The sequence below is a fragment of the Hermetia illucens genome, chromosome 3 (assembly GCF_905115235.1).
Source record: "Hermetia illucens chromosome 3, iHerIll2.2.curated.20191125, whole genome shotgun sequence".
NCBI lineage: Eukaryota > Metazoa > Arthropoda > Insecta > Diptera > Stratiomyidae > Hermetia > Hermetia illucens.
The window spans coordinates 117,492-139,952 of record NC_051851.1 but is presented as its reverse complement, the minus strand read 5'-3'; the positions used below and the strand labels follow the sequence as shown (position 1 = coordinate 139,952).

Sequence of the window (22,461 nt, the reverse complement as noted above, 5' to 3'; positions counted from 1 at the left end):
CTCAGACGCTGATACCCTCAGATCTCAAGATCACAAATCAGGTTCCTTTTCATTATTTTGCAAGTACTTAACGAGAAATTAACATTTAAATCCTGGAAAAGTGATTTTTCAGCTTTTCCTCCATTTTCGTCATCATCAAATCACAGGCTATACACTTGCTCTCAGACGCTGATACCCTCAGATCTCAAGATCACAAATCAGGTTCCTTTTCATTATTTTGCAAGTACTTAACGAGAAATTAACATTTAAATCCTGGAAAAGTGATTTTTCAGCTTTTCCTCCATTTTCGTCATCATCAAATCACAGGCTATACACTTGCTCTCAGACGCTGATACCCTCAGATCTCAAGATCACAAATCAGGTTCCTTTTCATTATTTTGCAAGTACTTAACGAGAAATTAACATTTAAATCCTGGAAAAGTGATTTTTCAGCTTTTCCTCCATTTTCGTCATCATCAAATCACAGGCTATACACTTGCTCTCAGACGCTGATACCCTCAGATCTCAAGATCACAAATCAGGTTCCTTTTCATTATTTTGCAAGTACTTAACGAGAAATTAACATTTAAATCCTGGAAAAGTGATTTTTCAGCTTTTCCTCCATTTTCGTCATCATCAAATCACAGGCTATACACTTGCTCTCAGACGCTGATACCCTCAGATCTCAAGATCACAAATCAGGTTCCTTTTCATTATTTTGCAAGTACTTAACGAGAAATTAACATTTAAATCCTGGAAAAGTGATTTTTCAGCTTTTCCTCCATTTTCGTCATCATCAAATCACAGGCTATACACTTGCTCTCAGACGCTGATACCCTCAGATCTCAAGATCACGAATCAGGTTGCTTTTCATTATTTTCCAAGTACTTAACGAGAAATTAACATTTAAATCCTCGCAAAGTGATTTTTCAGCTTTTCCTCCATTTTCGTCATCATCCAATCACAGGCTATACACTTGCTCTGAGACGCTGATACCCTCAGATCTCAAGATCACAAATCAGGTCCCTTTTCGTTATTATCCTCGAAAAGTGATTTTTCATTATTTTGTAAGTACTAAACGAGAAATTAACGTTTAAATCCTCGAAAAGGGATGTCTGACCAATACTGGTTGTTGAATTCTCGTTAGCGTGAATTACGTGACCACACCATCGAAAACGCCTCTGTTGCAGTTTTTCCACGATCGGTTGAAACCCATATCGATCGCGGATATTCTCATTTCAGACGTGATCAAAACGTGCCACGCCACCTGTGCAATGCAACATTTTCGTCCCCATTACCGCAAGACGCCGTTCATTGTCCTTTATAGTCAACACTCAAACTATAGAGAGCGACAGACGGACGACATTGCAGTAAATTTTAGATTTGGGACGATCACTAAGAACACCAGTTGCGGAATGTCAGTTCATCCAGGTGGCGTTAGTGCTTGAAACATTTCATTACGCAGTTCTCCATTGGCTGGTAGCATTGACTGGAGATATTTAAACGGCTCAGTTCTTTCAATGGCAGTAATCTTACTATTTATTTAAATCACTGAGTTTTGGCAATGGTGGTAACCTGCCCAGAGCTGAGCGATTTAAATATCTCGGGTCAATGCTATAAGCCAATGGAGAACTACGTTGGGCTCCTCACATAGGGAAACACAACAAATTTTATACCTGAAGCGTCAGGCTTCCGGTTTCCCGACTTGTTTGTTTTTGTTTTTGGTTGAAATGATCGAAATCAGCCACTGATATGGGAAATTGATAGTGCACGTCGGGCTATGAAACTAAAGTAGGATCCGTTGCATATGGACCAAAAAGTTCGCCGGTTTAATGTGCAATTGCGGTGTCGGCGCATTGCACAAACACACTAACTGGCACAAGATCGGGCGCCGGATATCATCAAATCGTGCATCGCCGGGTATGTAAAGTGTGTCGGGTCTGTGAATAAAAAGTCGTCGCGATCAGGAACACGTATCCTGACTATGGATGGATCCGCCGGGGAATCCATACACAAGATAGTTGGCACGCAAAGTCAACCGCGCCGCGATATACACAACAAATGCCGACACAATAATGAACGAAACGCCGCGTATAGTAATAGATCCAACTTGCTATGTGTCGCAACCGGTAAAAAGGAACTTTACGTGCGGGAATAGTAAGCTCTGACATCGGATCAGAGGCAACATAAATGTAAAATAAACAAAGCACCTGAAAATTAAAGCAGTGATATAGTGTAATGAGCACAAGCTCCAAAGAGGAAAATGGATACCTCTAAGGGAATAATGAAATGTAAGTTGTATTTCACTTAATGCACGTTTTCACCTCTTTATTTTAATGTATTAATATTCAATTTAATTAATGGCTGATGTCTGAAGCTGCCTAAAATACAGATTTGGAAGGAAGCTCAGACACAGCAACACATGTATCAGGTGATCCAGTGAAGAGATGAAGTTCCCAAAGAACATTAGGGTTAGAAAGTTTAGGTAATTCGGGTGAATTATGAAATGGTATCTACATCTAACATAAAACTGGGTCACTCACCTCACACCTGGCCAATTAACTTAATAGGTGTGTTGTATTAAACACCCATGATAATCGGTACAATATATTTTCGGTCTTCTCTGTCTCTCCCTCGATATGTTTCCGATATTATAAAAAACGCGTCGCGCCCAAGAAAATAACCACTAGGCAAACTTTGCCCTTGCCTCTACGTACCCTAAAACGAAATATTATAAACGACACATTAAAAAGTGGCTAATGCTCCCACCAGAAGGAGCCAACATAAAATTCTGGTTAAAAGTTTTTCTTTTGCATTGAGGGAAACCACCGTAAACAAAAGATTCTAATATCAGGAAAGGTGAGTTGTTTACAAAGAATGATAGGTTAGAAGCGCAAATAGGTAGGGAATAACGAACATAAGCATAGAAAAAGATTACGAATCACATAAATAGATTAACTTACAAAATGTCTATAGCTTGAAGTATACAAAGCCTACTGATGACTCCACTGGGGATGGACGAAATGTGCATATAGGCGTTCCCAATAGGTCTCCAAACCTAAATATGGAGGGAAGTTTTCTAAGATCTCCAAGCATCTGCATATCCCAATGATGCAATGATCTGCCTTTTCCACTAATACTTCCTCCTAAGTAGATATAGTTTAAAGCATAGGAATCAGTTCAAGGGCGGACATATACAATATGTCAGCAGCCAATAGTACATTTTAATTTGCATAAAATAGATTTATTTAGGGAACAATTTACTATTTTTGAATATCATTTCACCAAAAGTGATACCTTGCGGTTTTTACAGATATCATACTTACTTCATCTCGGGTAACTGGTTTTAAATTTGAAGGATTGACTAACATAGGGATGAAGGAAAAACGACTTGAACACCAGAACAGTCAGGTTATTATATTATAACTACACATACATCCCACATCAGTGGGCTTCTCCCCAAAGCCTCAACGGCTAACCAGTTCGGAACAGGACATGTTCCATTGGAAGGTGTTAACATACCTTGTTCGTACCGATTAAGGTGACCGCTGGACGGTGGCGGGTGGGTTTAAAACACCATCGTACTGTTTCGCTAACATGCCTTCACGGCAATATGACTTTAAACATCATTTATATGATGTATCTCAAGCCCTTACGGCAAAACCTCTTTAGTATATTCATTTCATTGAAAGCCCATACGGCTAATCATACTTCACTAAATTATCTAGCTGAATTATAGTTAATATCTCTGCATATCGATATACAGCCTTAACGGCAGCAGTGCCCAAAAAGTATATGCAGAACCCATTGCCCAGACATATGATATGTCTGACACAGCTAGAAGACCTTGTATCATAGATAGCGAAATCATAGGAGAATATACGATTTGCAAAGGTCTCATATTGGAATAAACTTGGCATAGATAGGTTACGGGCACACAGTTTAGCAATATCAGAAACAGTTGAGATATAGCTAGTGTGACTTGACATTGACCGACTACCAAATGATATAGATAGTCTAGGGAACAGGATTTGGGAAACTCTTCAATATTAGCTAGTTGCTTTACATAGATTAAACCAACAAGCAGCCAAGCAACAGGTCCCAATAGAGACCCAAGCATAGCCTTCACGGCAGCATGCAAATCCAGACGGTAGCCGGAACACAGTTGGAAGCCCTGGTGGACCGGGTAAAATCCTAAAGGGATTCAAAACCAACTATGAAGCTTGATCACGAGCTCACATGTGAGGGAAGAAGGCCACCCGAGGTGAGAGCACCAAGGGATCCGACGAAACCACGCAAGCTGATATGTAGAGACAGCAGCGTCGCGATAAATATAATAACCGCCGACATAATAGTGAACGAGGAACCGCGAATCATAAGTGCACTGTTTACACAGAAATGTGTTGGAAACGGGAGTAAGGAACTATACGTGCGGTAATAATAAGCTCTGACACCGGATTAGAACCAACGTAAAATTATATAAACCAATCCAAGAGATGATATGGTGCGTGAGTGGATGGTATGAAGGAACAAATGGATACTTAAAGGGGAAAAATAGAAACGTTCGTGTTTTCTTAAATGCATCATAGATTTGATAAAACTGTTAATTTTGATGATGACTAGAGCTATCCTAGAATACCGATTTGAAAGGAAGCTCAAGCACATCTTTGCACGATGTTGGTTACCCAATGACAATATATTCTGATCTCAGAGAATTGAAGAATTAACGAATATTAAATAGGAACCCCTCCCCTTTTTGTGATGATGGGGATCAAAATGAGAGGAAATTGAGTGACTTACCTTGTGTGTGTGTGTGTGTGTATGGTGGGGGAGAAGCTACAGCTTCTGAGCACTCAGGCCGTGTTGGCCCATTGTACTCGCCTCCCCCGTCTAACGGAATATTCCGGATTCGTTAACGTATCGCAGGATTTCCGTTAGTGGATGTGATGCTACCCGTCGCAATTGGAGGACATCGGCACCAAAGATCTGATGCCTGATGCGTCCATAGGCGGGGCATTCACATAGGAAATGCTCCGTGGATTCCGCTTCCTCATTACAGGAGGGACACGTATCATCTTCGGTAATTCCTATTCTGAACATATGCCCAGCTAGTGAATTATGGCCTGTCAGAATGCCCACAATACACCTGCAAGTCCTCCTGCTTTTCGACAGGATAAACTTTGCGGTACGTATGTTGGGTTCTGGCAGGAAAAGTTTGGTGTGTCGAGCAGCATTTAAGCTCTGCCACCTATCGTTATGGGAAACTTGTTCCCAGTTTTTGAAAACAGATTTAGCCAATGCTACTGATACCCCAATTGCTGGCTCCGGTCCCGGCATAGGGGAGATTGACCCCTCTTTCGCTAAAGCGGCAGAGATTTCATTTCCCTCTATGCCACAGTGACCAGGTACCCAGAGTAGTTCCACCGTATTGAATCTAGACATAGAGTTCAAACGGTTTCTGCATTCCTGAACGATTTCCGAGGTAATCAAAGGACTGCTCAATGCCTTCAGTGCAGCTTGACTGTCACTGCAGATTGCGATGCGCCTGCCCTTCAACCGCTCGTCAATCACCCAGTTTGCCACCCGTAGGATCGCATAAACTTCGGCTTGAAAAACCGTTGCATATTGTCCCAAAGGAAAAGCCCACTTCTCGTTTTTATTCGAGAGGTAGACTCCGGCTCCAGAACCCTCTTCTGTTTTTGAGCCATCGGTGTAGAAGACTTCCGTATATCCCGCCACGCATTCCTCTGGGTCTTCCCAGTCCTCTCTACGCTTCAGGGTAACTATATATCTTCTACCAAACAGATGTATGGGGACAAGAGAATCGGAAGGCATTGTAAGAACTGGATTTAGTCCTCCCAATAACTCTTCCAATGCTCTGTGCCCCCCACATCCGTTGTTTTCCCATAGATCTAATCGAATTAGCCTATGAGCTGCTCTCATTGCAGTGCTTTGAATAAATATATCCAGGGACTGCAAATTGAGTAGTGCATTCAGAGCTGCGCCGGATGTCGTGCTCATGGTACCAGTGATACCCAGACAAACAGTTCTTTGCAGTGCGGCTAGTTTACGGTGAAAACCTTTTTGTCTCACCTTAACCCACCACACTACGGATGCATATACGAACATCGGCCTAATGATGGCAACGTATATCCGTATATCCGTTGTTTTCCCATAGATCTAATCGAATTAGCCTATGAGCTGCTCTCATTGCAGTGCTTTGAATAAATATATCCAGGGACTGCAAATTGAGTAGTGCATTCAGAGCTGCGCCGGATGTCGTGCTCATGGTACCAGTGATACCCAGACAAACAGTTCTTTGCAGTGCGGCTAGTTTACGGTGAAAACCTTTTTGTCTCACCTTAACCCACCACACTACGGATGCATATACGAACATCGGCCTAATGATGGCAACGTATATCCGTATATCCGTTGTTTTCCCATAGATCTAATCGAATTAGCCTATGAGCTGCTCTCATTGCAGTGCTTTGAATAAATATATCCAGGGACTGCAAATTGAGTAGTGCATTCAGAGCTGCGCCGGATGTCGTGCTCATGGCACCAGTGATACCCAGACAAACAGTTCTTTGCAGTGCGGCTAGTTTACGGTGAAAACCTTTTTGTCTCACCTTAACCCACCACACTACGGATGCATATACGAACATCGGCCTAATGATGGCAACGTATATCCACATTACCACATGAGGCCTGAGTCCCCATGTCGAGGCAAAGGTCCGTCTGCACAGCCCATAAGCTGTGAGAGCTCTTTTCATCTTTACCTCTATATGGTTGTTCCAAAGAAGTTTTTTATCTAGAGTGACCCCCAGATATTTCACTTCTTCAGAGAGTTGAAGGGTGGTACCCCTCATCTCAGGGAGACAAAGTCCATCCAGTTTTCTCCTTTTTGTGAATAAAACCATTGTGGTTTTATTTGGAATAACTGACAAACCATGTCTAAGGCACCAGCTGTCTATCAAATCAACGGCACGCTGTGTGTTCCTACACACCGTTCCAAGATCCCGATCAACAGCAAGTACAGCCACGTCATCAGCATAAGCTTGAGCGTGTATTGGCAAATTTTGACGTTCGCAAAGCAGTGAGTCGATCAGCATACTCCACAGAAGCGGCGAAAGCACACCTCCTTGGGGGCAGCCCTTCGTCGCTTCCGTAGTCAGGTAGCGATCGACCCCTACCTCAGCGCACAACAATCTTTGCGTTAGCATAGCATGAATCCACTTAATTAAAGCATCATCAACACCATGCGCTCTGGCGGCATCACAAAGTTTTGGAAAAGGCGCACAGTCAAAAGCCCCTTCAATGTCCACGAACACCCCCATCGCGTACTCACCATTCAAAGTTGCATCCTCTATCTTTGTGACCAAAAAATGAAGAGCAGACTCACAGGACTTTCCACGTTGGTAAGCATGTTGGTTTTCACTAAGTGGGTGGGACCTAAGTACGTTTCCACGAATGTGACGCTCCACCAGTCTCTCCAAACCTTTCAGCAAGAATGAAGTCAAGCTGATCTGTCTGAAGTTCTTTGGATTAGAATAGTCATCTTTCCCAGGTTTCGGTATGAAAACTACCTTAACCTGTTGCCAAGAAGAAGGCACGTAGCCCAGAGCAAGACATCCTCGAAAAATATTTCTTAGAGGTCGCTCTAAATGCTCCATACCCTCCTTTAGCATTGCCGGATAGATGCCATCCATGCCAGGTGCTTTGAAATGTTCAAAGGACAGTATGGCAGCTCTCACCTTTTCATTGGTAACAACCGCTTTCGCAGTGTTCCAGTTCCCCTTGCAACGCTTGCGTGTTGAAGGGGTTGCAAGAAGCGTCAACTCTCCCCCTACCACTTCTCTCACCCGTTCTCCCGGGTGGTGTACTTCCAGGAGAGTCTGTACTGAGTCCAGTCTGGAGCTCGTGAAAGTACCGTCGGGTTTTCTAAGAGAATCCAACTTGGCCGACTCATCCCTTTTGAGGACTTTGCACAGCCTTGAAGTCTCCCTTTCGCCTTCCAGTTCCTCACAGTACGCTCTAAAGGAGTCTCGTTTCGAGCACTTCACGAGCCTATTATATTCACGTTGTGAGTTCCTGAAATTTAACCAGTCTTCGTCCTTGTTACTTTTGCAAGCACGATTTAGAAGTCGCCTGGTTGATTTTCTGAGTTTTTGCAGTTCTCGGTTCCACCAAGGAACCGTTTTACCGCTGTGGCCTCGGGAAATAGGACAAGCCTCTTCATAGCACTCTAAAAGTGTGCCGTTCAGAGCTTTCAATTCATCTTCCAGCACCAAAGGAGTCCTTAGTCGCCTAGGGAACTGTACTTTATTGCCAAGAAGTTCATTGAACTTTGCCCAATCCGTTTTCCTAGGGTTCCGCCTTTGTACTGCAGACTGTTCGCCAGCAATAGTCAGATTGAATTCTAGATATCGGTGATCTGACAGTGAGACCTCGTCTAGCACTCGCCAGTGTGTAATCAACTCTAACAATTTTGGGGTACAGATTGTTAGGTCAATTACTTCGCTTCTTCTCGGTCCCACGAACGTAGGGGCACACCCTACGTTTGCAGTCATAAGACCAGCTGAAGTGATGAAATCAAATAGCTTCTCTCCTCTTGGATTGCATTTGCTACTGCCCCAACAAATATGTTGAGGATTCGCATCGCAACCTATTAAGAGTTCGAGACTACTTGATTCTGCATACGCCACCCTAAGTTCTTGCGTCGGTGGAGGATACAAAGAATCATAGGGTAAATAAGCGGAGGCAACTATGATGTTTTTCCTCTCGCCATTTATTTGGTATTGTATGATGACCGTAGCTAAATCCTGGGAACAATATTGTCTCAGCATAGTTGCCTCTAACCGCCTTGACATCAGGACGCAAGCTCTCGGTCTTATAGATCTTTCGTCGTAGAAGATCCTAGCCCCCTTCACTGATCCAATGCCACAGATTCTGTTAAATCGAACCCACGGTTCTTGCACCAGAAAGATATAGGGGAAATCCTGCAGCTTTGTCATTCTCGCTGCCAACAGGTAGGAGGGAGCTTTGGCATGCTGCAGGTTGATTTGACCAATCTTTATGTTTTTCGACATAAACTTAGTCTATTGTCGCTGACAGAAGAGTCTGGTGCGTCCAGTGTTGATCTTACCGGGGTTTCCAGTTTATCCCCACCTTCCGCCGGAGATTCCGCTTCCTTGTGTCCGATTTCTCTGGGCGTTACCGCGCCTAGTGGTACAGCCACGTCCATGTCCTCATTCCCAAGGTGCTTCATCTTCCTTCGCAGTGCTCTCTTCTGCCGTCGGCTTCGGGCCTTTCCAGGTTCACGGTGTCCGGACCGCTTGGATCCATTTCCACACAGGCGTTAAACCAGTAGTGTCCACGTCACCAGCTTCCCGTTCTTCCGCTCTTCCTGGTAAGGATGAAGGAGAAGGTTCTGACAGGCAGAATTCAGCTGTAGTCGGATTTCCAGTTTCTCCCAATTTGAAAGTTTCCGTACTTTCCTTTCTGGCTAACTTCGCCGTAGGCACCAAGTGCAAACTTTCCACTGAGTCGGAAAGCATGCCTTCTACAGATTGATCTGTAGGCGAATATGAATGTGGTGAGGCCTCCAAAATCCGCGCCTCGGCCGCGACATGATTGCTCATGGTCGCGGGTGGATTCGAAGTCTGTGACTTCTTACCACTTGGAGAGTTTAAATCCATCGTTTCCATATTCATATTTTTGGACACCCTTAGTGTAGTAGTAAACTACTACAGGCTCCCCCACCACGACAAGGTGGTGTCCGAGGGGGAGGTGACTTACCTTACTCCTGACTAACCTATCGAACGGGTTTTGGAGTGAGAATATTAAAAACATATTCTAGTGCATGTTGCCTCTATCTCCGTCTGCTTTCGAAAAAAGGCCGACTCAGAAAGACTACAACCGCGCCGTGCGCGAAGATCATAAGCAGCCACTAGGCAAACTTTGCTCTCGTCTCGACGTACACCAAAATAAGTTTATAACGGAAAAAAGAAACCACATTAATAAGTGGCTAATGTTCTCATCAGAAGAAGCCAACATAAAGTGTTGAATAAAGCCTCCTTTTTGCGTTGGGGAGAGCCAACCTACAACAACACGTTAAAGGTGTGAATTTAACATAGGTTAATGGGTAGGTAAGGTAAGGGGTAAAGGTAGAGTTTAGAGATTCTTAGGTTAGGAAAAGAAAACTAGGTATAGCTCTTTCTAATCTGCATAATAAAAACTAATAACTCTCAATGATGCACTGACCGACTTAGTTTACTAACACTTCCTCCGAAGGATAGATGAAAATTATTAAGTAGAGAACATTTTAAGGGTGAAACATATATAATATGTTATAAGCCAATAGTATTACTCAGCATATAATTTAATAAGTTTCAATAGAGGTTTTACGTAATATAGGCGTTTTTTGGCATGTGTACAATTAGGATTGAATTAGTATATGTATTCGTAATCACAATACTTTGGACAGGTATTTCAGGACGAGGAGTAGTGGCATATTAGATTAGGAAATGCTATATTAAGAGGATATCTTATAATATAAAAGTTAGTTGATTTCTATAAAGCCCTAACGACGTAACTCCCTTGGGGCATGCCTTGCGGTGCCACTGTTAGATGTGACAATGCAGCTAAGTAACACGCGAATGGGGTCCAGACTGGAATAGATCGAGGGGAATTCACTTCCAAGTGGATACCTCACCGGATATTGCTTGAAGGTTTAAAGCACCATTTGCGTGTTTCATCTTAAGCCTACACGGCTATTAATCTCTTAATGCCTGCACTGCGAATTCCCTTGACAGATAGATAATAGATTGCCTTTCTCTCCGAACGGTGTCTGTGCCCAACAAAATGGAAATGCATATGCAAGCTGGATATGTATTTTTAGACAAACCATAGGTTTGTCATAGCTAGGAAAGCTTTTGTAGTTAATTTGTCAGACTTCAGCTGTGATAAAAATTTGCCCAAGGGTCTCTGGACATTCGTATACTTGCCAAGTATAGGAAAGGGCACCAGGGAATCATAAAGATCCCATAATCAGATGGTTGGAATGCACTTTCAGCTTATTATAAGTATTTTTACATAGGGGCGGCACCTAACGGACTACAAACTTAGATAGTGGTTCATGGGACAGGTAGGATTAAACTGTCCAGATATTAACAAGTTTTTAGTTATCTATCGATAGCTTCCGATCCAAAAGCCGACCCCGCTGTTCCACGGGACAAAGGCTGAAACCTAAACAAAATGATAAACTGAATCCAATAGGCTATGTTTAAGCCAAGTTGCGAGATAGATAACAGGGACCCACCCATTGGTTTAACGGTTACCGGCAAATTTAGCTTGTAGTTGGGACATTGGCAGATTCCTGATATCTGCAGATGCTTGGTAGGATAGCATGCTAACGACCTATCTGTAGTTGGAAAAGGGAAGGGAATGCCAGGATTAATGTTCAACACGAACAACACCTTTGGATAACTTGATCATGAGCTCACAGTTGAGAGAAGAAAGCCGCCTATAGTGAACGCACTGCGGGATCCGACCATCTAATGAAATGAATTCTTTCTATTGATTATCCGTCGTCATATTTAAAACGAACATCAATTAGAGTACATAAAGAAAATGACTAGGATATGATGTACGTATTTGCAATTTCAAAATGAGTATTTACTCGTATATTTAATCGCAGTGCGGAAATGCAATAATACAGTGGAATATGGAAATGCAGTAATACAGTAATACGGGAATAGTACTTGTGCTTATACTCGAACCACCTGTGTGAAGAGAAATGCTTTGAAAAAGCCAAGTAAACGTCATGGAATACACTTCTGGTAGATATTCTTCTTAAAATCAACAAATAATGTACATATCTGTGGAGATATAATTGTCATACATTGTACCGCTTTCGAATATGTACATATATGTGGTACGTAGAGTATAATTAGAGCGACGCTCATTAAGTATGGGGAACCCCCAGACAATCACATCTGGTCATTGCATTAAGTATGGGGAACCCCCAGACAATCACATCTGGAAACCATGAGTAAGTGGGTCACGCAAGTACAGCATGTACCTAGCAGTAGATGTGAGCGCGTGGGGGTAATTAGATTTAGGATATAAATAGAATGCATTGTAATAAATCATCAGTAGCTATCACACCATCATCCTGTACGTACCTAATACTTTAAGCGCGTTAAATCAATAAAACACTTTTAGTTTAACCAAACTATCATTCTTTTAATACTATCTCCTGGACCCATAAACCCTATATATATACTCGTCGTTGAACGTATATACACATGAATACATTATAAAATCAATTTATTATGGTAGCTAATGCAACGACTATCGATGTCTACATATATGTTCGACTTCGGTCATCAGTGTTAGCAATATGAATACGTGAATACATGATTTTAATTTTTCAAATGAAATCAACATTTAACAAATACGAGTACATTGAGAACGTTACCTGTCTATCAGGCCTGCATAATCAAATGTCAAATGCAAGTAAATACTTGTACGTAAACGTTATAAGTTTTTCCAATATGAACAAATATTTAGCAAAAAGCTAGCTTAGAGAAGCATGTGCAATGGTACGGCTGAGAGATTCACTACTCACATTTTTTTTTCCTTTGGAATAATCAGTTCATTCTGCAATTTACTGAAATATTCGAAGTACCGATACGCTAGAATTTCACACGGCAGGCTTACATTTCGTATGATACACAATCTTGTACAGTTAGATGGATGCACATGTTACATTAGCCGTTCAGCGTACTCTGTTATTCTCAGACGGTGGCATAACAATCGCGCCACCTTCCACAGGAACCAATAAATAGGAGCAACGAAAACATTAAAATAGGTGATTACATTACCATATTTTCAATGTAACCTAAAATCCCTGAAATGTTCCGCACCGAAAGATGCTGTGTATGAAATGTGAGAGCGGCGTGCAGCTCACAAATACTTAGGTGGTTCATTGGAGCATGTAGACGGGTTCTAATCATCACTCCACATCACTCTATGGCGGCCATGTTGAACAAACCTCCTCGATATGGACGAGGTTCATTCAACATGGCTGCCATAGAGTGATATGCACTGATGATTAGAACACGCCTACATGCTGGGAGGAGCCTGAAACCCGAATAAAATTTGGTCGGGCACGTAAGCCAAGTGTAAGTATGAGGAAAGTTTACTCACTGACGTTTTCCCAGTAACAGGTAGTAGCGACAGTGATGAAATTTCTGCTAATTGTGTGGAGATATTATAATCGGCCGAAAATAAAGACTAATTGAAATTGTCTGAAGAGTTTCTACTTTAAAATATGATAGCAAAAATTCTTTAGATTAAAAATAATCTATGCAGGAAATGTCGTTTTGGCTATGGTAACTTAAATCGCATTGGCTATGAAAAAAATAATCGGTTGTGTAAACATTAGTTGTTTACACCTCTATAATGTTATTGATAATATTATGCTATGTATATGAATTAGATTTTATGACGATATTATAACTGTTTAGTATTAATATACTAGACTTAATAGTCTAATTGATAAATCTTCCAAAGACCATATATTGTTACCCACAGCCTGCCAGATTCTACATTTGATCGTCACTGTCCTTCCTTTACATTGAACCATTTCCATAGACGACGTACACGTGTGAAACGGTTAATGATTGTGAGCGCGTGGATAAATCCATGCGAAGAAGGGAGTGTTCCTACGATGTGAAGATGAATATGTTGAAAGCGTATATCAGGTGTTAAGAACTGTTGAAGGGTGTCTTTAATGTGTCTGCAAATTTTAGACGCTTGGCATGCTATGCAAGTTCTTGACCATCTTGCAATGTCTTGCTCATGCAAGGCCACACAAATTTCTGACGGAACCATTTGTTTGTTGTGCATCCGCTTGGATGTGAGATTCCGTGTAACTGGTTAAACATTTTGCGCCTAAGTGTAGAAGAAATATACGGTCTGATATGGCCTGCTTCAATATCACAATAAACTATCGCGCTCTCTTCGATATTTATTGGATGTAATTGCAGAGACGTTTTTTGTCGAAGGATTTGTTGTAACTCCGGGTCAGTGTGTTGTGCATCGGCGATGTCAGCTGAGGAAATCGTAATAGGCCTAGCGATGCCATTGATATGATCAGATTGCGATAGATGTACGCTTTGAAGTTTCGTGTGCCATCGACGTGGACGATGTTTGTGAAAAATTTTGCAATATATTGCAGCTGCCGCGCTTGTCTGGGGGGCTGCTTTGGTTGAACGCAGATTGAAGGCGAAAGTAAGCGGTTTGTGATCTGTTCGGATCGTAAAAGTTCTGCCCTCCAGTATGTAGCGAAAATGTTTAATTCCTTCGTAGATTGCAGAGTTATCTATCATAAGTACTGTATTTTTGTTGTGTTTCGCTTTGCTTCTGGGAGAAAAACCTAGTGGCTTCCAATTTCCGTCTTAAAATTGCTCCAGCACTGTGCCTATGGCTGTGTTCGATGCGTCCGTTGACAAGGTTAGTGGTGTCTCAAGCTTTGGATTCGCTAAAAGTGTCGCATTCGCGATTAACTTTTAGCTCAACACGAAAGCAACTTGAGCTTCTTCTGTCCATTCAACGCATCTTTTATGGTTTTTTCTGTAGCCTTTTGCAAGTGAGTCTAAAGGCGCTTATATCGCAGCGGCTTTCGGTAGAAATTTCAGATAAAAATTTACGATTCCCAGGTATCTTCGCAACTCGGCTAAGTTTGTCGGGAATTTAATACATTCGATTGCTTCGACTCGCGTTGGGATTGGTCTGGTTCTATTTTGATCGATTAAATAACCCAGGTACTTATCTCCTTTTTCCCAAACACACATTTTGAGGGGTCTACATTAATTCCAAACGTTGACAGACGTTCAAAGAACATTGTATAGGTAAGCGTAAGAGAAAGGTAGGCCGCGGAGAACAGTATCCAGAAAACGCTGGAAAGTCTGTGCTGCATTGCGGAGCTCAAAGGACATTCCATTCAATTCATAAAGGCCGAATGGTGTACAAATTACCGTTTTGACGATATCGTACGAATGAATTGATACCAACGCCCAATTGAACGATGTAGTCAAATTACGCTTTTGCCAAAGTGTTTTTTCAGGTGGTACTCGTCGGGGATATTCCGAAATTGGGTTACTTACCGTAATAACACGGTGGATGATATTTTGTGGTTGTGTTTCTAAAAGGTTGGCAGAAATGATCAATTGCGGGAATTGTGCTAATAATTGGGAGAATTTTTTGTTCTGTAGAACGGAAACGTTTGAGTATTGCCCTTGTAATGCTCTTGCCACTGCACAAAGTTGCGTAGTAACATCGGCTAGCGGTTTTCTTTTGACATCGACCAATAGATTGAATTTTTTGAGGAAGTCTGCTCCAATTATCGGCCGTGAAACATCGGCAACATGAAAGTACCAGGGCATGCTAATAAACAGACCGAAATCCAAGTTTATAAGTTTTTCATCATATCTATTTATTATGGCATTATTGGCGGCGAAAATTTTGAGTTCGGCAGACATTTGGGCGCAGGATAAGGGAGACACCTGCTTCTGTGCCGATTAGGAACTCAATACTCGTATGCCTGCAGCGGATTACTAGCCTGTGCGGTTTTGTGTCTTTGCCGCCTATTGCGCTACTAGGCGACGACGATTCTAGTTTTTCGACTGGTTTTGAAAGTGGCAAGGAGGTTGGCATTTTTGAGCTTTACTACCAAAACGTTTGTGGTAGAAACAGATTTTCCGTTTGTCGTTGCTTTTGGTTCTGTGCCGTGTATAACAATTGCGAGAGGCAAATTTACGACGGTTTCTGTTGTGGAAACTACGTTCCAGCTTGGTGAAGCTACCGATGGACTGCCAGTCAACGGGCTGGGCGGAGGTCTCGGCTGCGTGTCGGGATTATTTCTTGTGAACGGTTCGATCATAGCACCAAGGACAATATGCGCGCGTAAATTTAGGTAGTAATTAAAATTATTACTTTTCACGAGGTTATAAAAGCTGTGACGTAGCAACACTGGAGAACGTTTTGTACTGCGATGCGGACTTAAGATGGCCGGGCGTTGGGCGCTAAGATAGCCGTGCGATGCGGCGCTGAGCTGGTTACCCCAAGAGGTGTCTTCAGCATGTGCCTCTCTTAGGTTATTGCCTACTGCGCCTGATCAGTCTCAGACAATTGCCCTGCGACTCGTGTACATAAAGGACGCTGCCCGAGTTTAGTCTCCGGAACAAAAGTACGTTGCGTTCGGCGTTCGGAGTCACTTTTGGAAATAAGTAACGACGGTTAATTATAAAACAAATTTATTACAATAGAATTATATTAACAAAAAAAATTCATCATCATCATCAAAGGTGCAACAACCGGTATCCGGCCTAGACTTTCCTCAATAAGGAATTTCAGACACCCCGGTTTTGTGCCAAGGTCCACCAATTCGATATCCCTAAAAGCTGTCTGGCGTCCAGACCTACGCCATCGCTCCATCTCGGGCAGGGTCTGCCTCGTCTTCTTTTTCTACCATAGATATTGCCCATATAAACTTTCCGGGCTGGATCACCCTCATCCATACGAATTGGCTGAGCCGCCCACGCTTCCTGTTGAGCCAGATTTTATTCACAACCGGACGGTCATGGTATCGGTCATAAATTTCGTCGTTATCTAGGCTACGGAATCGTCCATCCTCATGTAGGGGATCAAACATTTTTCGAAGGATTCTTCTCTCAAACACGGTCAAGATTTTGCAGTTTTTCTTGTTAAGAACCCAGGTCTCCAAGGAATACATATTACATACATACATACTGGCAAAATCATAGTCTTATACAGTAAGAGCTGTGACCCTATGGTGAGACGTTTCGAGCAAAAGAGTTTTTGTAACTGAAATAGGCTCTGTTGGTAGTCAACAACCGTGCGCGGATTTCATCGTCATAGCTGTTATCGGTTATGATTTTTGACTCTAGATAGGAGAAATGTTCAAGGGTCTCAAAGTTTCTTTCTTTCTTTCTTTATTGTTTTCGTTTTACTAGTTCATTTCGATGTTGTTCGTTCTTTGGTTTTTGGCACTGACGATGCCACCATGTACTTCGTCTTGCTTTCATTAATGTGCAGCCCGAGATCTCGCGCCGCCTGCTCGATCTGGATGAACGTAGACTGTACATCTCGGGTTAGGTTGACTTGAAGAGGATGTTGCCTCTCGCATTTGCATCTGCATCGCAAATCACTTTCTCCAGGGCCAGGTTAAAGAGGACGCATGATGTCTTAGACCGTTGTTGATGTTGAATGGTCTCGAGAGTGATCCTGCTGCTTTTATCTGGCCTCGCACATTGGTCAGGGTCAGCCTAACCGGTCTTATCAATTTCGTTGGGATACCGAAGTCTCTAATGGCCGTGTACAGTTTTACCAAAAAAGATACAAGTGTTTAGTTTATCGTAATATATAATCGACCCGCGTAAAGATTGTGAAGCGGTTCGACTGTGTGAATACATATTAATGGCAGCGCTAAAAATGCGGTGATTAAACTTAAAAAGTTTTCATTGGAGTTGGTGTTCCACAATATTCATTCTATAATAAGAGCTGACCCTAGAAAAAAAATTGCCCAATCTAGTTTGTCAGGAGGCACATCTATTATTGCTACAGAGCTAGCTCGAAGTCGATCCTCCGCTCTCGAAGAAAGTCAACAACAATTCCGCGCATAGCTGCTGGTGTTAGAGAGCCTCATTCAGCTTACAGAAATTGTTCCGCTCAAACGCCTTAATATAGAGTCAAAGCTCAACTATCATTCTAGTCCTCATGAAGAGTGTTTGGACGTCTACAAGAGAATGGACGGCTCTGTTGCATATGTAATGATGAAATTTATGTGCGATGTAATGACCCTTGCATGCAAATAAAAGGCAGCCCAATGGGCGTCGATGGAGGGGTCACCTGATCTGTGTGAGTGTGGATGATTCAGCCCGGAAAGTATTTAAGGGCAATACCTATGGTGGAAAAGAGAAGGTGAAGGAAGTCGTCTCGGATGGAGCGATGGATGGATGGAATAATGGATCTATTGGTAGACCTCGACGAAAATCCGGGTTGTTTGAAACTTCTTATTAAAGCTGATCCATATGACAAAGCGATTGTTGCGCCGTTGACAGTAATCGTAATGATACTTCTATTTAAAGTACCTAATGTGAAAAAGAGTTACTCGACTTTGGGCATGGATGACTTTTTGGAGGTGGTTGTCTGGTGAATACTCTATATAAACATTGGTTTTTCAATGTGCGTACCCTCCTGGAAGGTAGAATCGAAATTTCAAAGGGACTTTCTATGTGACGCTTAAGGTTCAATTTTTATTTGGATTTTTTGAGAATAAATCTTTTTGTATGTTATTATGATAAAAAAATTTCAACTGATTAATTGGATAATCATTTGTAATTATTTTATACAGTCAAAAAAGTGGATGGCTGGTGGGAAGCATATCTGTAAACAGAACTTCAAAGGTTTTCTTATTCTACATATGTACTTGCCGCGATCGTCGGAACTACGATTGTAATTTTATTTTACTGAACATTAAAATGACCGAGTTTTAAAGAAAATTCTTCAAAAATCGCGTCTGTTTTTCATTGAAAATCCCATATAAAAATAAGAAATTATTAATAAAAAATATAGTTGTGGTTCGGACTAGATCTACTGACGTTCAAAATAATGTGTAGATATTCAGCCCGATCAGTTCAACAGAATTTTAGTTGGGCTTCCCACCAGTTGAAAAAATGGGTTCAAAGTTTTGGTTTTATAGGCATGTCAATATGGCGCGTGCTCTTCTATTTACTGTACTTAGTAAATATTTTGAATTTCGATGTAAAATTTGTGCAGGATAGTCCTAGCATATTCTGCTTTCAAAATATATATAAAAGAAAAAATCGATTTTTGGAAACCGTCACAAAGGAAAACTCCCTTAAAAGATTTAAGAATTCCCGCTTTCAAAATTTAACTTAATTAGACTAAATGATTGGGCCATGTTTCTTTATTTTTGGGGACAGTGTAGACCACAAAAAGAATTTGTTCAGAAAACATCCGCATTATGATATGACTTACTCAGAGGATGGTAAACTCAGGAAAAATAAGTTGCGCTTATATGAAACCTTAATTCCACTTGTATGAGGCGTAGACCCTGATATAAACTTTCGGACGAGTTATTGATGTGCTCGATTGGGTTTATCGACTATGTGCTAGGGTAAGCGATGAAGAAATACAACCTTAGTAATAGCAATAGTGCCACATATTCTAAACGTAACTCACGGTTCACAGGTCGACTCTTCCATTTTACTTGAGCCTTCTTTGATTATTTTTGACAGCACTTTGTAGCATGTGCACAACAATGATATCCTTCCCGGAAAGCAGTTGGTCTCCTTTTTTTCAAAATAAGGCAAATGAAACTTTTGTGTCAATCTTCCGGCATAGTTTCGTCAGACCAACCAGTGTTTAGGAGCACATGAAACTTGGTCCTCATTGCCATATTTCTTGCGATCTTCGGAAGAAAATAGCAGTCACGACCCGCAAAAGAATTTGTTTTTAACGTCGCAATCGGTGAACACAACGTTATACAATTTACTAGGAAAATCGCGAACACAAGACTTCTTTCCGTTTTAATATTTAATAATAATAATAATCGCAGCATTAATATTTAATCGCAGCAAATTCTTCCTTACTAGCAAACGAATGCGACACAACAAATTTTGATAACAGATCATCAGTCACACAAAAATCAATAACTTTACCTTCCATTGACTCAATAAAGACACCACTATCAGTTCGAAACCCACTCAACACTATTTTTAACTTTAAATCGCTTGCAAATTGACAACGTGCAAAAAAATTCTACTATTCCATGACATACAAATCAAATTGGAAACTTAAGCATTCATTGATCATTTGATCGGACCAATACACCACATGATTCATCAGCAACGACAACAAACACAACAAATGCAATTCATCGTATTGACTCCACACAATTTATGAATTCGAGATGATTGCCCCACAACGAAATGCCTCACCAGGAATGTGTATCGCGGATAGGGTGATTTCCGTGGCTGATCTGCTCTTATTTTACACAAAACCTTAAAAACGATTATTTTCACCAAAGAAATTTTTTTCTTATTTTCTATTAATTAGAAATGTCACCAGCAAACATGAACTCTATGAAAGCAAATAACAGTCTTAGTGCTTCAATGCCTTAAGTGATTATTCTAGCTTCTCTGCAATTGCATCCAATTTTTTTTTCAAAAAATTCTTCTCAATGAGGGTGCCTACTATATGATTATAAAAAATAAGCACAGACCCTTATTATAATGATTCATTAACTATTCTAAAACATTATTTATTGCTCAAATCAACTTCAACACATTATTACATTATTCGTGGATTCATTTCCCACTTTTCCAATTATTGTGGCGAAAAATAGGAATGAATATTGTGTCGTGTTGTGTATTCAAATTAGATTATATCTCACACAAACGGATCGAACACGTCTTACGAAATCTAAAGTTCCTATGTGCATTTTAGCTTAGACAATAAACGATTTTTGAATTCAAGTTAATTGATGACGGAAATAGATTATAGTCTATAGATCGACTTTAACAAATTGTTACCTCACTAACCTAAAGATGTTGTTTAGAAGTGGACTGGCAATCTTCAGAGTCTTTATATTTATTAGTACACTTCGTTACTACAACAACAAAAGATGAAAAACAAATGGCTTAATTACTTCATAATTTCATTTCGCCTTAGTAGTAATACAAACAGAATTTACCACTATATACGCCAAAACATTATTTGAATTTATTTACAGGTTTTATTGAAAATGGGATTTATCTTCATTGGGAGAAGGTGCAGAACTACAAAATGAACGGAAATCTCTGAAGTATGTTTGGCCTCTTCGGATCACCATCGAATTCAGGTAGTTGGAACACATTCAACATTTTATAATAAATATATTGTTATTAGAACATTTTAGTGTCATAACGATAGAGAAACGAGGAATGAATGAATTGGTTACTTCATAAATTCGTCCCAACCATTAAGCGGTAACACAAACAGAACTTTGCAACATATACAGGAAATACATATTTACTTTTATTTACAGATTTTCTGGAGTGCGAAATTCACTTTCGCTATGTTAGAGGAAGGTGGAGCTTATAAATTACGGAGAAGGAGGAACAGAAGACCCAATTAATTACTTGAGAGCTTCGTCTTCGGCCATATGATAGTAACGCAAATAGAATGTCCCTACATATGCAAAAAATATTTTTCCCACGCCTACTATGTCCAACCATCAAGATAAAACGTTCAAATCCGGTTCTAACTGACTTTCTCAGCCCTAAAATCTCCCATCCTTCAACATAATGAACGTACAATTATTTTTCCTGTCTAGTTTTTCTTACCCTAAATATAATGGATAAAACAAGTCGGGGGACCGGAAGCTGGACGCTTCAGGTATGAAAGGTTTTACGTAGGTTTTACGTTATAACAATAAAGATATTTAATATATGCATATATTTTGTGAGAAAATCCACTTTCGCGTGATATTGACATTCAAAGTCATGCAAATTTACACAGAAACGACAAATTTGACATATTATAACTTTGTTAGTAGTAGTAGTAGTTATGTACTATTGTTAATTTGATTTGAACAGATGTCGGTATGGAGACGTAGAATGATGTAATTTACTGTATGCGTCAGCGTTCACAGTTATAATTTTTCCACCAAATTTGATGTCAATCGCTATAACCGTTTCCGAGAAAAATGCGTATGACAGGGAAACAGACAGTAAGACGATTTTAAAAAGCTTTTGTTTTACACATGGTATGATTTTCGATTAAGCTCACAGTGAATCCTTTTCCTAGGTTAACAATGAACTGTGATGTCTATTATTTAATAATTAAAATACTGTTTGAGCAAGAATGCCTTTTCTTATTGTGCTTGTTAAGGTTTCTCTTAGATTAAGTATTAACTGTGATGTTGTTTTTTATCAATTAAAATACTCTTTGAGCTGAGAATACCGATTTACTTTTTTCTCTGTTGGAGGAAAATACAGACGCTTTTTAAATAAATAAAAGTTTTGTTTTATTTACACTATTTTTTTCAACATTTCCTAACTTATCTAGACAATCGGATGACGAGGCATTCAAATGCAAACATATGTAAATGACTTTATGGGAAAAAAGGTAAATCTTGATCAACTCTCTGTCTTATATCTGAAGTGACTCCGCCTTATGAAGGCATTTCCTTATCATTCAAAATGGTATCCAGCTTGTAGAGAAAAGACTTGTATCTCATTGGTCGGGAAATTGCACACTTGTGGAGCTAAACATTTTGAATGTTGATTTCATGATGGGCGCAAACTGAAATTTCGTCCTGTTCTTTTGTTTATATATGCTGTTAGAGTCATGTTGTAGATATTTCCAAGCGAAGCCGACTAGATGGTT

General features: G+C 40.6%; 1 long non-coding RNA gene across 1 annotated transcript; it reads left to right on the top strand.

The window, feature by feature from the left end:
• Nucleotides 1-1,899: 1,899 nt before the first annotated feature.
• On the top strand, nucleotides 1,900-21,601 carry LOC119652572. Its single transcript, XR_005249563.1, has 4 exons — nucleotides 1,900-2,270; nucleotides 20,825-20,932; nucleotides 20,990-21,059; nucleotides 21,119-21,601. It is a non-coding gene; the product is annotated as an uncharacterized LOC119652572 (long non-coding RNA).
• The last annotated feature ends 860 nt before the right edge of the window (nucleotides 21,602-22,461 follow it).